The sequence below is a fragment of the Papaver somniferum genome, unplaced genomic scaffold, assembly GCF_003573695.1.
Source record: "Papaver somniferum cultivar HN1 unplaced genomic scaffold, ASM357369v1 unplaced-scaffold_70, whole genome shotgun sequence".
Lineage (NCBI taxonomy): Eukaryota > Viridiplantae > Streptophyta > Magnoliopsida > Ranunculales > Papaveraceae > Papaver > Papaver somniferum.
In genome coordinates, this window is record NW_020649860.1 from 2,426,646 (window position 1) to 2,447,460 (window position 20,815).

General features: G+C 37.3%; 2 long non-coding RNA genes and 1 pseudogene across 3 annotated transcripts; all 3 read right to left on the minus strand.

Annotated features, from left to right (window-relative positions):
* Positions 1-1,147: 1,147 nt before the first annotated feature.
* Positions 1,148-19,830, minus strand: LOC113343937 (annotated as a pseudogene).
* Positions 6,901-8,988, minus strand: LOC113343938. 2 transcript variants are annotated; one of them, XR_003357477.1, is made up of 3 exons: positions 8,722-8,988; positions 7,724-7,787; positions 6,901-7,178 (listed from the first exon to the last, which is right to left on the minus strand). It is a non-coding gene; the product is annotated as an uncharacterized LOC113343938 (long non-coding RNA). The 2 variants fall into 2 exon arrangements; XR_003357478.1 differs by lacking the exon at positions 7,724-7,787.
* LOC113343939 lies at positions 11,379-13,065 on the minus strand. Its single transcript, XR_003357480.1, has 3 exons — positions 13,019-13,065; positions 12,022-12,085; positions 11,379-11,476 (listed from the first exon to the last, which is right to left on the minus strand). It is a non-coding gene; the product is annotated as an uncharacterized LOC113343939 (long non-coding RNA).
* Positions 19,831-20,815: the final 985 nt, after the last annotated feature.

The window sequence follows — 20,815 nt, forward strand, 5'->3', positions numbered from 1 at the left end:
TTTATTATCTCATATAACCCAGACCAAAAGAGTTTTATGGATTCCTATGGACAACATTTTTTTTATAGGTTTTTTCTTTTTAATCACAGAATGCTATATGTTTATCCACCACTACCAACCAACACCACCACCACCAACAATAACAACCACCACTGGCCACCAATACCGACCACCACCAACCACCATCGCCACCACATACACCACCCCCACCACCACCTCGACTTATGGATAGTTTTTTTTTATAAAGGAAAACATAATGACCATGATTTTTTCAACTATATTACAATTTGGTAATCCACTCTATTTTTTTATAAATCTAAATTAATCCTAATTTAATCCATCATGATCTTTATAGATCCTGGTCCAATATACCCGTATTAGTATACGCTTTGATAAAAATTAATTTTTAAATCCTCCCAAAATTTTATTACATATTAAGATGATATTCGTTAATGAATCATTATACACTGTATAAAAAGGCTTTCTCTGTTTGGAGACAATTCATCCTTCTTGCCGGTATACATGCTCATCGATAGTAGTTATTGACTCCTTAGTAATGGCAAGAAGTAAAAAAACGTTGCAGAAATAATTGCAAAAATTCTTCACAAATCGTGGAAAAACCACATAGAAACTGTGAACTCATAGTAGTTATTGACTCCTTAGTAATGGCAAGAAGTAAAAAAACGTTGCGGAAAACCCAAGATTTGAACCGAAATAATTACAAAAATTCTTCACAAACCACGAGAAAAACCACATAAAAACTGTGCACTGACATCTCTTCTTATTTTGGACCCCAAAAACGACCCCTGTTAATCCCAAGGGGCGGGGTCCAATAGTATAGTTCAGTGCTATCCCATCAACTCTAGTAAGGAGGAAGTCAGGGATTCGATCCCCATCGTAGAGGTTTGTATCTAATTAATGTGTAGAGGGGCTTGGCGGGATTGGGTCTGGCAGTGGGTCTAGTTCAACCGTCTGGATTTGGTAGGGACCTGAGTCCAGCTTTAGCCTATTCAAAAAATAAAAAGCCCAAGAGACAGGGCCCACCCCTCATGTGAGAGAGAAACGGATTCTATGTGGTTTTTGATGCGATCCGGAAGAATTAAATACCTTGGTTGCAGAACTTTATTACCACTCTGTGTAATTAGGTTCACCAGTAATCCCCGCAAGAACAAACACCATCTACAAAATGATGGAATCTGTTAGCATCTCTAACTACAATCATTCTATTTGTAATTTTTGATATGAATTTTGTCGCACTTTGACAATCTAAACAGACCCTGAGATTCTTAATAATCCTAATTTCTGTCCCCGGTTCAGAACTAATAAGTCCAAATGCAATAGCTAACTTCTCACTATGAACCTTCACTATATTTCCTTTCTCTTCCTCTTCAACATCATGTAATGCCATATCTGTCTCTATCTGAAATCCAAGTTCCCTCATTTTTAGGGCTGAACATGGTTTCGGTTTTCCGCTGGAACCGGACCGAACCAGACCAATTAGGAAGAAACCAAACCGAACCATTTACTAATGGATTAGTTATGGTGTAGAAAGTGGAAAACCGATAGTGTTGGTTTTGATTTGGTTTGACCTCTAAAACCGAACCAAAAACCATTGGAAAACCGATTAATTTTTAAACTTAGTTTCTACCTTGATTAACAAGTATTAGATTCTACCCATTGATTTAGAGGATAAATAGAAACCCTAAATATAATATTTCAGTATGATATTCTCCCTTTTTCTCTTTCTCCTTCTCTCAGTCTCCTCCCTTCTCCACCCCTAACTACAGCAGTCACTGCTGCTACTCGACTTTCTTCTTCCCTTCTTCATTCTTTTTTGTTTATCACTAACTAAATTAAGATATATTATATATCTTCTTTTGATCTCTAGATTTAAAGTAAGCTTTAACTATTCTTGATATTTTTTTACTTATTTTTTTTGTCTGTAAATTTGTCTAAACCAATACTATCGGCAGCTACGATTTTTTTATCTGTAAATTTGTGTATCTTTTTTTTGTTTGAGTCGTTTGACATAATTATTGGTTAACCAAAAACCACTGGGACAAACCGAAACCGGCTGGAACCATTTAGAAACCGAACCAATGGTTAATGGATTGGTTTGGTTTAGATTTTTAGAAACCGAACCAAAACCGACCATGAACAGCCCTACTCATTTTGGAGGTTAACTCCTATAATTTTGCATATATATGTTGCAAATGCGTATGAGATCTGTGTTGGAAAAAACGGGTTTTTATTTTGTAAAACCAAATGTGCATGTATTATGATTTGATCCCTAGACCTATTTCCCACTAATTGTTTTTCATGTGAATAGATAAAACAATAGTCCCACATAGACTAAAATCTAAAGAGTTTTAGACTTACATACCATAGAATTGGCCAAAGGGAATGGACCTTTGGGTCAACACACTTTTGTGTGAGGGAGAATACCTAGACTAGGGAAAGGTTTCCTTTCCCGTACGCGCGGTGCTTCGCATCGAAGCACGCACGCCGCCGTCCGTGTGGGTGTGGTAAGATCCTATCTTTTTGATGAAAATTTTCGTACGTTTTTTCCACACATGAAGAAGAATTTTTTACGTTTTGTCTGTACATGTTTGTCGCACGCGCGCAGAATCTTTCTCCTTGTTTTATATATCTGGCACGCATGCTTCTCTGGGACAGACTTTACTTTACACAGTTTTCTTAGTAACTGTTTTTCTGTCCTTTGCCATATGCATGGAAATCCTATCTTTTTCCATTATTTCTAACGTCCAAAATATTCTTGAACACTATATAAGAGAGGAGTCTTCAGCTCATTTGATACAACAGAGAAACATCTCTTCTTCTACTCTCCCTCTGCTTTCTGTAAACAATTTTACTTTTCTTTGTTTTAAGTTTTGCTAAACACTGCCAAGTTCTTAGAGTATTCTCTTTGTATACTACATAGAGGAATACTATCAGTAGTTGTATCCTGGAGGTGACTCGCCAACTGCTATAGCATCTCAGAGGAGTAGCAGACGATATTGCCTTTAGGTCAGCGTATCTCATACGTGCCTCTACTAGTTCCTGCTACAAATATTTGTGCATCTCCATGAACATTAGTCAACCGTTGGTTTTGAGCTAAGTATTTTCTTCTCAATTATTACGATTGTTGTTACATTTTCTCCAACAATCTAAAGGCAATATCGTTCATTACTATATTTTTTGCTGTAACAATATGGGAAAGAGTACTGTAGACGAACCCTCAAATTTTAGTGGAAAATACTTTCAACGATGGCAGTCCAAAATGTTATTCTTCTTAAAATACCAAAGGTTAGATGAAGTTTCCTTAGAAAGACCCTCAAGAAGGCTTCATGACCGTGGTTATGAAGATAGACTGGATAGGTGGACTAGGAAGAAATACATGTGCAAAAACCATATACTTAACTGTCTGGATGACTCCTTGTACGACTTTTATAATGCAAAAGAAAATTTTACTGCTTTTGATTTATGGGAAGCCCTGGAAGAAAAATATCTTGCTGAGGCTGCTGGAAGCAAGAAGTTCTTGGTGGCTAGGTTCCTTGAATTTAAGATGACTGATGAAAAGCCTGTAGTAGAACAATTCATCGAACTCCAGCTAATCATCAACGAAATTCTTGCTGAAGGCATGCATATTGATGAAGCTCTACAAGTATCTGCAGTGATTGAAAATCTTCCACCCTCATGGAACGAGTACAAGAGGAGGCTGCGACACAAGAATCGTGAAATCACCATGGTAGAACTGGGGAAAAAGATCCAGGTTGAGGAACTTCTGTGCTGCAAGGACAAGAGCCTGATGCTGAGCAAAGACATGTCAAACACAGCTCATGTCCTAGACGATAATGCTACGTCAAAGAAAGGGCATGGAGGAAAATCTGAATCCAGCAAAAATGGTAACAAACTTAACAAACGTCGTAACTCCAAAGGTAACCATCTTAAACCAAAGGGTGGTGTCTCCAAAAACACCATCAAAGGTGACTGCTATAACTGTGGAAAAACTGGTCATATGGCCAAAGACTGTAGGGCGCCTAAAAAGACCAAAAATGATCCTAAACAGAAAAATAAGGCAAACATAGTAGATGATTCTGGATTCTTTACTGGCATGGTGTCTGAAGTCCACCTTGCCTAAAATGTGACCAACGTGAGAGACTGGTGGTTAGATTCTGGAGCCACCAGGCTAGAGCTGGCAAACAAGCCCAAAACCCGCGGGTTCACCCGGCCCGGCCCGTAAAAACCCTAACCCGGCTCGGCTGGTTTCTAAACAAGCCGGGTTAGGGTTGGTAAATTGCAGGCCCGTGCACAAACGGGTTAACCCGGCCCGTCCCGCCAAAACCGCGGGTTCAGACCGTCAACCCGCCCTGGGTAACTTGTGAAGACACGTGGCGTCGCCCCTCCCATGAGTCCTATATACGTGTCTGTCTCCCCAACTTCTATACTATATACGTGTTCTAACTTCTCTACGCGTGGTATAAGAAAAAGAAAAACCTAGATAATTCCCTTTCGTTCGTTTCTCTAATTCTCTGAGAAGTGAACTCTGAAGAACTGTGAATCTCTAATTCTCAGAGTCTGAAGAACTCTGTCACTTCTCAATGTTCTCATCTTCTTCTTCTTAGCAACCTAAATCAATCGTGAAAGGCCAGGAGCAACGATTTCCAGTTCTTTCAAGAATGGCTGGGGACATCTTGTCAATTCCTATTTCAACCGTCGCTTCAGAATCTGCATTTAGTATTGGAGGAAGGGTAATTGATCGATTTCGGAGTTCCTTATTACCTGAAAATGCTGAGGCGGTGATAACAACTCGTGATTGGGACCTTGGAGTTGGTAAGTGCCTATATTGCATTTAGTTGAATATCTAAATTTCATATTTAACTTCGATGGTTTTTATCCATGTAGGAAAAGAAGATTTGGATGAGGAAAATGGGCTTATTGGAGAAGATGTATTAAAATTTGAACTTGGTGTATTGGAGGATGAGGCATTGGAGGATGGCGAAGTAAGTTCTTATGCGTCTAATTAGTATGCGTAGTTGCATACTTCTTCAATATAAAGCGGGGTAAATATGCAAATTCTGACTTGTTTCTTTTATTTTTTTTGATTTATTTTTGCTTGGAATTACAGATTCATAATAATGATTAGTTGGAGCAACTCAAAGATAGACATGGAAAATGAGAATGTTTTTTGGACAAATTGTTTTTTGGACAGACAGTTATCACAGTGTCTCCAAATTTTGTATAGAAAAGAGATTGGAGATGGTTTTTTGGACAGTTATCAGTTTTTGGTTTAACCACTATATATATTTTGTGCAGGATCTATGGTATGGTAAAATGGTATTACTAGTTACTACGGTATCGATTCTCAAAAGGTATTTTTCTTTGTTGAACTGTGTAATTGTAACTGTGACTGACTGACTGTGTAACTGGTATAATGGTATTAGTATTACTATTAAACAGTTGTTACTTGTTAAGATTTTCAATTTTATCATTTTGTTTCACTAGATTTTTAAATTTTGATAGTGTCACTAGTGAATCTGTTGTTGATTGAAAATTTGAAATGAATCTAAATATGAAATGAGTTATGTGAATGTTATGTTAGGTTGCAGCAGTCTTGCCCAGAAAACAGTGAATACTCTGTCGGACAATTCAGATCTGACGTACGGGCGGGCTAAACCGTGAGCCCGCAAGTTCAGCCCGTTACGGGTACGGGTTGAAGAAATGCTAACCCGCGAAGAATTTCCACCCGCGGGTTTCGACCCGTATTAACCCGAACCCGTAGAACCCGTAACGGGCCAGCCCCGGCCCGCCCGGTTGCCAGCTCTACACCAGGCATGTCTGCAAGTTCAGAAATGCTTTCTCCTCCTATGACAAAGTAGGAGACGATGAGAAATTGTTTATGGGTAACTCTTCCACCGCGAAAGTGGTGGGAAAAGGCAAGGTTGAATTGAAGCTCACTTCAGGAAAAACTCTCGCATTGAATGACGTGTATCACGTCCCGGACATATGCAAGATTCTTATCTCAGAAACCATCTTACTTGGTAAAGGTTTTAAATTTGTAGTTGAGTCTAACAAAGTTGTAATCTCTAAGGGTGGTGACTTCGTTGGAAAAGGTTATGTCACTGAAAACATGATTAAGCTTAGTGTACTTTCTTTGAACTTGAATGTTAATGCATCTTCTTCTGCTTATGTTTGTGACTCCTCACATGTATGGCATGATAGACTAGGACATGTTAATTTCAAATCCATTGAAAGACTTGCTAATTTAGGCTGCATTCCTAAAATAAACATTGACAGAGGTCATAAATGTGAAATTTGTGTTGAATCTAAATATGCAAGAAAACCCTTTAACAAAAAGGTTGAACGTAGTACAACTCCCATAGAACTAATCCACTCGAATTTAGGAGATTTGAAATCAACACCAACTAGAGGTTGTAAAAAATGGTACATCACTTTTATCAATGATTACTCACGATACTGTCAGGTTTATCTTCTTAGAAGTAAATATGAAGCCTTAGACGCTTTCAAATTATATAAACTTGAAGTAGAAAACCAAAGAGGTGTTACAATTAAAACTCTTAGGTCAGACCAAGGCGGTGAGTATGTGATACCTATAGGAGAATTTTGCAAACTTAATGGCATCATTCATGAAACTACTGCACCTTCTTCACCTGAGTCGAATGGAGTAGCTGAAAGGAAAAACCGAACACTCATAGATATGGTGAACGTTATGTTAGCTAGTTCAGGGCTACCTACGAACTTGTGGGGGGAAGCAATTCTGTAGCTCCCCAGTTTCCTAATCTGAGATTAAAACATTAATTTCAAGCTTAAGGTGCTAAGAACAGTATTAAGGGTCCGAAACACTGAAGTTGTAAACAAAAGGGAATGACAAGGACAACACAAGAGAAAACAGTTCTGGATCCAAGATAGCTATATTCAGTACATTACTAGCTATTTTCTTACAAAGAGTTGGAGATAGATAATTATACACTATTCACTAGTTAGTACTTTACATACAAACAAAAGTACATCCATCTAGGAGACTATATACACAGAACTGCTTCCAAAAGAGTTATCGGCAGCTACCACCCTATACACAAACCAAACACTTTACTCGACCCAAACGTCAATCTCTCCTTCGCCCAAGTCCACACCACTTACATCACAGTCACCTGCCACTAAAAGGATATGGAAAGAGTGAGACCGACAAGCTCAGTGGATACTTACACTTCTCAAATGAAATCATTAAATTTGAATTCCAAACAATGCAAACTTACCAAACGTTGAAGTTACATAAAAACAACTGAGAATAGACAATATGTACTTCAAAACAATTTCAGAAGACAAGCGTACACAAAACAATCATGTATATGGACACACTCCTCCTTACAAACAATTTATAGTATGGATGCCAATTCCACACCTACATAGCTATATTGATGCCGGGTAGTTCCACACCTAATAAGCATAAAAGCTGAAAGTAAATAGTTATAAATACGAAGGAGTGTATCCTATATACTGCAAATGGAAATATTAATTTCCCACACATTCACAAAGACAAACAAGTACATATCATACCATTTCCAAGTGATGGAAATGGCTAAAGAAATCCACAGAATTTTCAGAAAAACGTAATCTAACAAATGCATGAGTTTTTTTAAATGCATAGACATGGTTTTGTAAGAGTCATCAATGGTTACAAAAGAGAAATGTAGATTCCCACCTCTAATCGCAACTCAAACCTTAACTTATGTAGTTCGCCTATCGAATCCAAAGACACTGTTAACCTTCAAATAGAAGTTAAGTTAGAAACAAAGAGATTTAACTGAAACTGATCATACAGAACGTTGGACTGACCTAATCCTTACTTACAGCCTATATATAACGAATAGAAGCACTTAACATGAATCTGGAAACCTTGAAGTAATCCTTGAATCATCAGTAAAAGCGTAAAGCTAATTCAAGATGCATATATATCAAATTCGTTGAAAACAGAACTGTCGTGAGTGTAGAACAGCATTTACTGAAAGTGACTTATCTCCCAACATACAAATCAGAGTGGAACACTTAATATCATGCTTTCCTCATTGATCAGAGACCTAAATTTCTTAATAAGAAACCTTTAACCCATACCCATCTATAATGTCCTAAAACCAGGCCAAAATTTCACCCAACGACACATGATAAATCTGAAATGAAGTTGATTGATTCAATACAACAAATTTATTTATGAGACCTAAAATTAACTGTGATTGCAAGCTCACAACATGCTTAACTCCATGTAGAAAACGTCACCCAGATATGTATGTTGATCAAGGAATTAACTCTAATCCAGTTCAGAAATCAAAGTCACCTAATAACAAACTAAAATAGTTTTAAACAACCTAGGAACTATCTGATCAACATGCTTAACTAGAATTTCATAGACCCAAGCTTTCAAGATGACTTATAGATTCAGGGGAAAACATAAATCCAATCTCAAACAAGTTCTAATCCCTATCACAGCTCAGTAATTACATGAATATGAATTCACTTGAAAACGAAACCCTAAGTAGATTATTCACAAAATAGCAAGGATAGATAGCAGTAGAGGTACTTGAATTAGGGAATACAAACTCAATTGATCGAAGAATCGTTGAATAAGAGTTCAATTTCATTAGAAACCCTAGTTCCTACAAATTCAATCAGCCGAAACAAAAATACCTAAGGTAAAATTCATACCTTCAATCTCAAAACATGAAGAGCAAAAATCCCCCTTTTGATTTCTCTTAATTCACTACTGGGATTGACTAACCCAAGGGTTCACGAACTTCACCATCTTTTTCTCGAATCAAAAACCAGAATCTCAAAGTAGGATCTCACTATATTCCTCTGAGGTTGATTTCGAAAAGTTTAGATTATGGTTCACGATTTTCACCTGAATTCTTCTCGGGTTTTTCAGTAGCACAGGCGTTGAAGAAAAACAGATTGCTTGGACGTAGATATGTACGAGAGTTTCACTCTTATCCTATTATTTATTTGTTTCCAAAAAAAAAAACCAACGAGAAGTGACCCGCCGTGTCAAAGTAGGAGTTCACCACGTCTAAACCATTTTCTTCCTAAACTAACCTGATCAGAGAAGAAGCCCACTAAGAAAACAACAATACTCAACACTAGGCCCTACTTGGAAAAATCCAATTACTAGATCCTGACATGTTAGTCATAACAAAAGCATACAATTCCAACTTCTAAGCATTTCACAGAAAAGAAATTCACATTTCTATAGCAATACATATACTATTTATTTTTATGGTTGACTATCAATAAAAGCAAGGTAATTAATAACTAATGTTTAAAATTATACCATGATTAGTCGATAATCAAGATACAAACTATTGGGTTTCTACATTCACCCCACCTAACAAAACTTTTCGTCCTCGAAAAGGATACTAGCTTACCTAATAAGACATCAAAACCACACTTTTCTAGCACTATCAAATCTGCAGTTAATTCTTGGTCATTAACCATCATCACACAATTCTTGCAAATTCGAAAAGAAAAGTTTTTTCTCCCTAATGGTTTAGCTAACGCTAACGTGTTGTTGTTACATGCCATGTCTAATTCCAGTTCAGTTGCTATGTTTAGATTAATAAAGGATTGCGTAGAACCAGTGTCAATCAACACATGAACTAGATGATTGAATAATAATATTTTACCTTCCACCACTTGATCAGTCGCCGAGCTATCCCCTTTTACTACTGTATAAAGCACTGGACTCTCTTTTGATGTCTCCTGATGAGAAGTTACTATTGGTTCCATAGCATATACCGCTCCTTGTTGAGCTAATCCTGCTGATGGTTTCTTTGTGAAATCCTTCCTAAAATGACCCCATTCACCACAGTTATGACATTTGAACGAACTCGAACCAGCACTTGTTGGTGCAACCGGACGTACTTGCTGGAAACGCACCAATCTCCCTTGAGGTCTAACTGCAGGTGGACGTGTTGTACGTGGTACTGATGTTGACCCCATTGACCATGGTCTTACTGATGGTCTGAAATACGGCTGATTAGGAGCTGATAACATTGGCCGTTTTGCTGGATCATGTCTTGCTGAAAATAGTTGCGGCCTTTCTCTAATTCGCGTTGCAAGTTGATCTTCCATTTTCTTTTCATAGTCAAGAGACCGATTTAAAGCATCCTCGTAAGTCCTGATTCGTAAACATGAAAGTTGTGTTCGCATCTCGGGATCCAATCCCCTGATAAATTTCTTCTCTTTAGCCTCACCAGTGGCTATCAACTCTGCTCCATAACGCGACAATCTTGTGAATTTATCATTATAAGCACTAACGGACATACCACCCTTCGTTAAGGACATGAACTCATAAAATTTCTTATCTCTTGCCGCATCAGGTACATACTTGTCTATGAACAAATCTTTAAACCTATTCCAGTTCATTGTTCCACCTTCCACTTTCATTACTGCATTCCACCAATCCCGTGATGGTCCTCAAAATTTGAAAGTAATCATATTAACCCAAGTACCTCTATCATTGGATACATGTTCCAAAACATGTTCTGCATTTTGCAACCATTCTTCCGCCTCCTTGGGATCTGGATGACTGCCACTGAATACCTCTGGAGAGAGTTTCAAATACTGTTAAAGTAATTGTCCAAATTGATTCTGGTTTCGTGCCGGCATGATCAAATCTCCTTGGTTTGAAGTCTGGCTTGTACTCCCTGAGTTATGTCTTGAAGGCAAAATTCCAAGCCTTTCTTCCAGTAATATTTGGTGTTGCCTCAGATCTGCCATTGACTTCATTAACAGCTCCACATTACTACTCTCAATCGGCTGACCTGATCCACCTTCCAAACTGTGATTTCAGAATTTTCTCCCATACTCTGCCACCGCACAAGAATATAAGTCTTACTATCTAATTTTACAAGACATATATAAGCACACTACTCACATACAACACACATACCACAGTAAAGAACACTACTATACTTGGTATGATTTTTATTCTAGAAGTCTTTTAGATTATAACTTTTACTAAGTGCCCATATAAGATCTACTAATGGGCTCTGATACCAACTTTGTAGCGCCCCAATTTCCTAATATGAGTTTAAAACACTAATTTCAAGCTTAAGGTGCTAAGAACAGTAATAAGGGTCCGAAACACTGAAGTTGTAAACAAAAGGGAAGGACAAGGACAGCACAAAAGAAAACAGTTTTGGATCCAAGATAGCTATATTCAGTACATTACTATCTATTTTCTTACAAAGAGTTGGAGATAGATAATTATACACTATTCACTACTTAGTACTTTACATAAAAAACAAAAGTACATCCATCTAGGAGACTATCTACACAGAATTGCTTCCAAAAATGTTATCGGCATCTACCACCCTATACACAAACCAAACACTTTACTCGACCCAAACGTCAATCACTCCTTCGCCCAAGTCCACACCACTTACATCACAGTCACCTGCCACTAAAAGGAGATGGAAAGAGTGAGCCCAACAAGCTCAGTGGATACTTACACTTCTCAAATGAAATCATTAAAGTTGAATTTCAAACAATGCAAACTTACCAAACGTTGAAGTTACATAAAAACCACTGAGAATAGACAATATGTACTTCAAAACAATTTCAGAAAACAAGCGCACACAAAACAATCATGTATATGGACACACTCCTCCTTACAAATAATTTATAGTATTGATGCAAATTCCACACCTACATAGCTATATTGATGCCGGGTAGTTCCACACCTAATAAGCATAAAAGCTGAAAGTAAATAGTTATAAATACGAAGGAGTGTATCCTATATACCGCAAATGAAAATATTAATTTCCCACACATTCACAAAGACAAACAAGTACATATCAGACCATTTCCAAGTGATGTAAATGGCTAAAGAAATCCACAGAATTTTCAGAAAAACGTAATCCAACAAATGCATGAGTTTGTTTAAATGCATATACATGGTTTTGTAAGAGTCATCAATGGTTACAAAAGAGAAATGCAGATTCCCACCTCTAATCGCAACTCAAACCTTAACTTATGTAGTTCGCCTATCGAATCCAAAGACACCGTTAACCTTCAAATAGAAGTTAAGTTAGAAACAGAAAGATTTAATCGAAACTGATCATACACAACGTTGGACTGACCTAATCCTTACTTACAACCTATTTATAACGAATAGAAGCACTTAACATCAATCTGGAAACCTTGAAGTAATCCTTGAATCATCAGTAAAAGCGTAAAGCTAATTCAAGATGCATATATATCAAATTCGTTGAAAACAGAATTGTCGTGAGTGTAGAGCAGCATTTACTGAAAGTGACTTATCTCCCAACATACAAATCGGAATGGAACACTTAATATCATGCTTTCCTCATTGATCAGAGACCTAAATTTTTTAAGAAAAAACCTTTAACCCATACCCATCTATAATGTCCTAAAACCAGGCCAAAATGTCACCCAACGACACATGATAAATCTGAAATGAAGTTGATTGATTCAATACAACAAATTTATTTATGAGACCTAAAATTAACTGTGATTGCAAGATCACAACAGGCTTAACTCCACGTAGAAAACGTCACCCAGAGATGTATGTTGATCAAGGAATTAACTCTAATCCAGTTCAGAAATCAAATTCACCCAATAACAAACTAAATAATTTTAAACAACCTAGGAACTATTCGATCAACATGCTTAACTAGAATTTCATAGACCCAAGCTTTCAGGATGACTTATAGGTTCAAGGGAAAACATAATTCCAATCTCAAACAAGTTCTAATCCCTATCACAGCTCAGTAATTACATGAATATGAATTCACTTGAAAACGAAACCCTAAGTAGATTATTCACAAAATAGCAAGGATAGATAGCAGTAGAGGTACTTGAATTACCGAATACAAACTCAATTCATCGAAGAATCATTGAATAAGAGTTCAATTTCATTAGCAACCCTAGGTCCTACAAATTCAATCAGCCGAAACAAAAATACCTAAGGTAGAATTCATACCTTCAATCTCAAAACATGAACAACAAAAATCCCCTTTTTGATTTCTCTTGATTCACTACTGGGATTGACTAACCCAAGGGTTCACGAACTTCGCCATATTTTTCTCGAATCAAAAACCAGAATCTTAAAGTAGGATCTCACTATATTCCTCTGAGGTTGATTTCGAAAAGTTTAGATTATGGTTCACGATTTTCACCTGAATTCTTCTCAGGTTTTTCAGTAGCCCAGGCGTTGAAGAAAAACAGAATGCTTGGTCGTAGATATGTACGAGAGTTTTGACTCTTATCCTATTATTTCTTTGTTTCCAAAAAAAACAACCCCCAACGAGAAATGGCCCGCCGTGTCAAAGTAGGAGTTCACGTCTAAACCATTTTCTTTCTAAACTAACCTGATCATAGAAGAATCCCACTAAGAAAACAACAATACTCAACACTAGGCCCTACTTGGAAAAATCCAATTACTAGATCCTGACATGTTAGTCATAATAAAAGCATACAATTCCAACTTCTAAGCATTTCACAGAAAAGAAATTCACATTTCTATAGCAATACAGATTCTATTTATTCTTATGGTTGACTATCAATAAAAGCAAGGTAATTAATAACTAATGTTTAAAATTATACTATGATTAGTCGATAATCAAGATACAAACTATTGGGCTTCTACAAATTATCTCTGCTTGCTATATCTTGAACCGAGTTCCATTCAAGAAATCTGACAAAACTTCATATGAGTTATGGAGAGGTAGAAAACCTTTCTATGCATTCTTTAAAGTGTGGGGGTGTTTGGCCAAGGCGGCAATTCCTCGCTCCAAGAAAACCAAAATAGGACCTAAAACTGTGGATTGTGTTTTCCTAGGGTATCCTGAGCACACTAGTGCTTATAGGTTCATGGTCATTGGTCAGAACACCATAATGGAATCTAGAGATGCAGTGTTTTCTGAACACATTTTTCCTTTAGGGTTCGGACCTCGCAAAAGGGTCCACGATGACCTCTCAGATGTTCCTTCAACTAGTCAGCCCCCGTCTCTAGATGATGAGACCAAACCTAGAAGAAGTAAGAGGGTTAGAACCGAGAAAAGTTTCGGTCCAGATTTTGTGACTCTTACTGTAGAGTATGAAACCCAAACCTATAAGGAAGCTATGACTTCTCCGGAAGCTCCCTTCTGGGAAGAAGCTTCGATTAATGAGTGGGATCCCATTCAACAAAACGAAACTTGGGAGCTTGTAGACTTACCTCCTGGTAGTAAAACCATAGGTTGCAAGTGGGTCTTCAAAAAGAAGCTTAGAACAGATGGAACTATAGAAAAACACAAAGCTAGGTTGGTAGCTAAGGGTTATAGACAACAAGAAGGATTAGATTTCTTTGATACCTATTCACCGGTCACAAGAATCACTTCTATTAGGATGCTGATTGCTATTGCTATTGCTTCTATTTATGATTTGCATATACATCAGATGGATGTTAAAACTGCATTTTTATATGGTGAATTGAATGAAGAAATTTATATGGACCAACCTGAAGGTTTTGTTGTGAAAGGGTTTGAAGACAAAGTATGCAAATTGAACAAATCTCTATATGCTTTAAAACAAGCACCTAAACAGTGGCATGAAAAATTTGATCATGTAATGATATCTAATGGCTTCAAGGTTAATGAATCTGATAAATGTGTTTACATTAAATCTGTGGATGATTCTCATGTTATTGTGTGCCTGTATGTTGATGATATGCTCATATTAGGCAGTAACCTTGATATTATTAATACCACTAAAAGCATGCTTAACGAAAATTTTGACATGAAAGACTTAGGCCCCGTAGATGTAATCTTAGGAATGAAAATCAGAAAGACGTCTGATGGATATAGTCTTAGTCAATCTCATTATGCTGAAACTGTACTTAAGAGATTTAATCATGAAAATGCTAAACATGTATCTACTCCTTATGATCCCAATTGTAACTTGAAAAATAATAAGGGTGAGGGAATTTCTCAACTTGAGTATTCTCGAATTATTGGCAGTCTTATATATTTGATGAACTGCACAAGACCTGACATTGCCTACACTGTGAGTAGATTGAGCAGGTACACTTGCAACCCTGGGCAGGATCACTGGAATGCTCTCTACATAGTTCTACGGTACCTGAGAGGAACTTCAAACTATTGCTTAAGTTTTGGGAAGTATCCTGCTGTGCTAGAAGGGTATTGTGATGCTAACTGGATATCAGACTCAGATGAGTGCAAATCCACTAGTGGGTACATCTTCCCACTTGGAGGTGCGTTTGTGTCATGGAAGTCTTCCAAACATACATGCATAACTCGATCCACCATGGAGTCTGAGTTTATATCCTTGGAGAAAGCTGGAGAGGAAGCTGAATGGATACGAGGTTTCCTGGGAGGAATTCCACTCTGGCCCAAGCCTGTGTCTTCGATCACAATCCACCGTGACAGTCAAGCTGCTATTGGTTGCGCAAAGAATAGCGTATATAACGGAAAGTATATACATCTATAAAGAAGACAAAAGACAGTGAAACAACTACTCTCTACTGGTATCATCTCTATAGACTTTGTGAGGTCTAAAGAGAATATTGCAGATCCTTTGACGAAAGGATTATCTAGAGAGGTAGTTAGATCTACATCGAGGGGGATGGGACTTAAGCTCATAGAATAAATTTCCATGAAGGATACTCAACCTTGTGAATGGAGCTCCAAGATCAAGGTTCAATGAGACAACTAATTTTTGGTGATGTCGGGACAACACTATCTTAGTCCCTCCCTATGGTGTAACTGTGTGATAGTGCTACCTGCATGATTTAGGATGATCCGTTGAGATCTTAATGAGTACCATGGATTTGCTTAAAGCGGGGTGTAGCAGGACACTCTTAATGGACTCACCTATGTGGATGTTGGAAGTGGGGCCGCTTCCTATGAGAATTTGAGTTGATTCTCTAGAGATATTCATTAAGTCCGAGATTTAGCCCACGGCCAAAACGGGCACAACGGCAAGAGCTTGGCAGCTTTTCTTTGAGACATCAGGCGTGGTTGTTATTTCTGAATTGCATTTACTGTTGGCGGTTTAAGACATTGTGTTCACCGTTTCAACAAGCAGTTCCGGTAACCTCTCACTAAGTTAAGGTTCAATCTCTGGGACACCTTAGCCTATTTTTGATGTATTCTGTTTTCTCGTATTTTTGTCGACATGTTTTATCATTCATGTGGGGGATTGTTGGAAAAAACGGGTTTTTGTTTTGTAAAACCAAATGTGCATGGACTATGATTTGATCCCTAGACCTATTGCCCACTAATTGTTTTTCATGTGAATAGATAAAACAATAGTCCCACATAGACTAAAATCTAAAGAGTTTTAGACAAATACCATAGAATTGGCTAAAGGGTATGGCCCTTTGGGTCAACACACTTTTGTGTGAGGGAGAATACCTAGACTAGGGAAAGGTTGCCTTTCCCGTACGCGCGGTGCTTCGCACCGAAGCATGCACGTCGCCGTCCGTACGGTCGGTCGGGTTCGGGTTCGGGTGTGGGTTCAATAAGATCCTATCTTTTTGCTGAAAATTTTCGTACGTGTATTCCACACATGAAGAAGAATTTTTTACGTTTTGTCTGTACATGTTTGTCGCACGCGCGCAGAATCTTTCTCCTTGTTTTATATATCTGGCACGCGTGGTTCTTTGTTGACTGACACACAGTTTTCGCATGCTTCTCTGGGACAGACTTTACTTTACACAGTCTTCTCTGGGACAGATAAAAGCTTTTACTTTACACAGTCTCCTAGCTTGTCAGCTTTGCAGCCTTTTCTTTACACAGTTTTCTTAGTGACTGTTTTTCTGTCCTTTGTCATATGCATGAGAATCTTTTTCCATTATTTCTAACGTCCAAAATATTCTTGAACACTATATAAGAGATGAGTCTTCAGCTCATTTGATACAACAGAGAAACATCTCTTCTTCTACTCTCCCTCTGCTTTCTGTAAACAATTTTACTGTTCTCTGTTTTAAGTTTTGCTAAACACTGCCAAGTTCTTAGAATATTCTCTTTGTATGCTACATAGAGGAATACTATCAATAGTTGTATCCTGGAGGTGACTCGCCAACTGCTATAGCATCTCAGAGGAGTAGCAGGCGATATTGCCTTTAGGTCAGCGTATCTCATACGTGCCTCTACTAGTTCCTGCTACAATTATCCGTGCATCTCCATAAACATCAGTCAAGCGCAGGTTTTGAGCTAAGTATTTTCTTCTCAATTATTACGATTGTTGTTACATTTTCTCCAACAATCTGTCCCCTGACGTAAAAACATGTACCGTCCCACCAACCTCAATTAATGTGCAACCTGGTATCTTTTTTAATTTTTTTCTTCTTGCAATCTCTCGTACTTTTGCAGCTTCTTGGTACCTTTGATCAGTGGAGTATATATTGGAGAGAAGAACAAGATGCCCTATATTTGCCGGATCCAATTTAAACAGTCTATCAGAAGCAACTTTAGCCAGTTTTTATTATTATTATGACTCATACAAGCACCTAATAATGCACCCCAAACACCCGGACCTGGTTCAACAGGCATTTGCTTTATCAATTCTAGGGCCTGTTCTAGCTTCCCAGCTCTTCCATGGAGATCTACCAGACAAGCATAATGCTCTTGTCCTGGCTCAATACTGTGATCTGTTTTCATGATTATGAATATTCTATCTCCTTCACTTATCAAACCAGAATGGCAGCACGAATACAGAAGTGAATGGAATGTCACTCCAGTAGGAGAAATACCAGTATTTAGCATCTCTGCAAAAAGGTTCAATGCTTTATCCCCTTTTCCATGGAGGCCATAACCAGAAATCATGGTATTCCAAGAAACCACATTCTTTTCCTTCATGTTTTCAAATAAGCTACTCCCTTCGTCCCACTAATAAGTGACCTAGTTATTTTTAGATTTTGTCCCACCATTAAGTGACCTATATCACTAGACAAGGAAAAATTCCTAAAATTATCCTTTTAATTGATTATAAGAAATATAAGAAATATGCATAATTTGATAGTCATGTTTATATTCGTTATGTAGGTGTTTTAAAATACTTTTTAATGGTACGAAGTTTGCGAACATCCATGGTGTAGTCTGAGAGATAAATCATTACAAAATTTCACTATTTATTATCCATAAAGGTATAATTATAAAAAATGATTAAAAATACTTTTCCCCTTGATTGTTTTAAAAATTGTGCAAACTTGAACTAAGTCACTTAATAGTGGGATGGAGGGAGTATTAGCCTCACCGATACTTCCACATTTAACATACATATCAATTAGAGCGGTCGAAACATATGCATTGGACTGAAACTCCTCTTTGATTACTAACTCATGGATCCATTTTCTAAGAGTAATAGCTCCAAGTTGAGCACAATCAGAGAGAATACTGGTCAGTGTTACTGGATTTGGCCGAATTTCCAATATCTTCATATGTTTGAAAAGGTTGATGGCAGAATCTGTGAAACCATTTTGAGTGTACCCAGATATCATTGAGTTCCAAATTGCCAAGCTTTTATTTGGAGCTTCGTCGAAAAGTTTCCTCGCAGATCCAATCTCATTTAGTCTACTATATACAGTGATTAAAGCAGTAGAAACTAAAGAATTTAAATCGACTCCAAACTTGATAGACAAACCATGAACGGATTTACATAAACAAAGATGCCCGAATGGAGAGAATACTGGACGCACGCCCACAATGGTACTAGAATCAGCTTTAAATCCAGAACCAATGAAATCCTTGAATAACTTCACTGAAAACCCAGCCTCACCATTACAAGAGTACCCAGAAATGATAGCATTTCAAGAAACCAAATCTGGTTCGTTAATCTGTTCAAACACGAACTTACAAGTTAAAATGTCCCCACATCTAGAATACAACGAAACTGAACCAGTTAGAACGTAAACATGGGTGAAAAATCCCATCTTTATCGCAAGACAATGTACATACTTCCCTGTTCTCATGTCTTGCAATTTAGCTGCCGCGGGAAGTACAACAGCTAAAGTAGTAGACTCGAAACGGGTACCACTCAAAAGCATACCCTCAAAAACCTTAATTGATTCACTAAAACAACAATTCCTAACTAACCCAGATATCAAAGTGTTCCAAGAAACCGTATCTGGGTTAGTAATTTTATCGAATGCTTTTCGTGCTTTCTGAACTTCATTAAATTTGAGATAAAAGTCAGTAACAGAAGAACCCACAAAAGGATCTGATTGAAACCCATCAATTATAGAGTGGCAGTGAATCCAGTAACCAATTTCAGGAGATTCCAAATAAGTCGAAGACGATATTAGAAGCGCGTAAGTAAAATTATCTGGTTTCAGAGAGGTTTTCTTGCGAAGGTGAGAGTAGAGAGAGAAAGAAGAAGAGTGATGATTGTTGTGAGAGAAACTGCGAATAATTACATTAAAGAGGAAGATGTCAGGTTTGGAGAATGAAGAGAAGAGATTGTAAGCCTGATTGATTAAACCAACATCTGAGAGTTTTTTAGTTAGTTTTGTTATTATTATAAGGTCGTTACTGAAACCATTGCGAATGATTTGAGTGTGGGTTTGACTAAGATGTTCAGTAGTTGTAGATTTCAAAATCAAATTTAAGAAAAAATCACGTCTGTTTGATGATTGAGTTACCGATCCGGGGATTCTTCTGCAAATCATCAGTATTTAGAGAAAGAGGAATTTGGCGGTAAAATCCCCAAAGAGGAGTATTCACATTCAGTTTATTGCGAGGTAGAAGAAATGAGACTGCAATAGTGCATATTCACTGGTTTAGCCTTGGAGACGCTCTAAATTCAACATTTGAAAACATCATTCCAGGTGACCCGGACTCTCTCCCAGTTTAAGTTACAACAACACACTTTTTGTAAGAAATATGATCCATCCTCTTCAACCATATATCTAATCCTGACCGGGGTCTACCACAGACAGATTGCAAATTTTGTTCAGAATCTTGGTTCTTATTGTCATGGAGGAAATATTAAACCCCAGCACCCTATGAATTCTTTTTTGGAATCTCATATGAAATTCTAAAATTCTAGCTGGAAGCCAACTTTTAATTTGGAGATGCTATACATGTAAGAGACGGAATTAGCCAAGTACTAGTGCGTAACTCGTGTTACACACCGGGCTGATGACTTAGGTGTGGCGGGGCTTCGTCCCGCGCCCGTGGTCAAATGCATTAAATTTGTTTTGAATAATCTTTGATTAGATTTTTAAAAGCGATAGGGAACTATGAAAAAATATTATAAGTATTTTTGAACAATCATTGGTAAGCAATTTAAGTATTGATTTTATGGAAAAATATTAAAATAATTAAAAAGAAATTGACTCCATAAATTTGGATTAAAAACAATAAATTCCATATGCTTACTAGGTATCACCGGGGCCTTACGGCCCCGGCTCAACCTCTAAATAATATTATGAGTCGTGTAGTCTTCAGTATTAAACACATGGTTTTTCACTTGTTATGCTTCATGAAAATACTATAAAATGTCATTAATATATTTGTATTATCCAGGTATGTATTCCAGTTGATATATAGTCTGTTTTCTTATTAGCATCACCACTAATGATTTCCTAAAAAGATCCTATGTGCCTTTTATATTTGTTGATTACAGGATAATTGAATGGTGATCATTGATTATCACCCATAAAAATTAAGCAGCCAAAATTTATTGCCTCTTTATATAACAAATTGTAATTTCAAAACATGCGAACGTGGTTTGTGTATATATATAGTTGTTTAACCCAATATGAATTATGTACTCA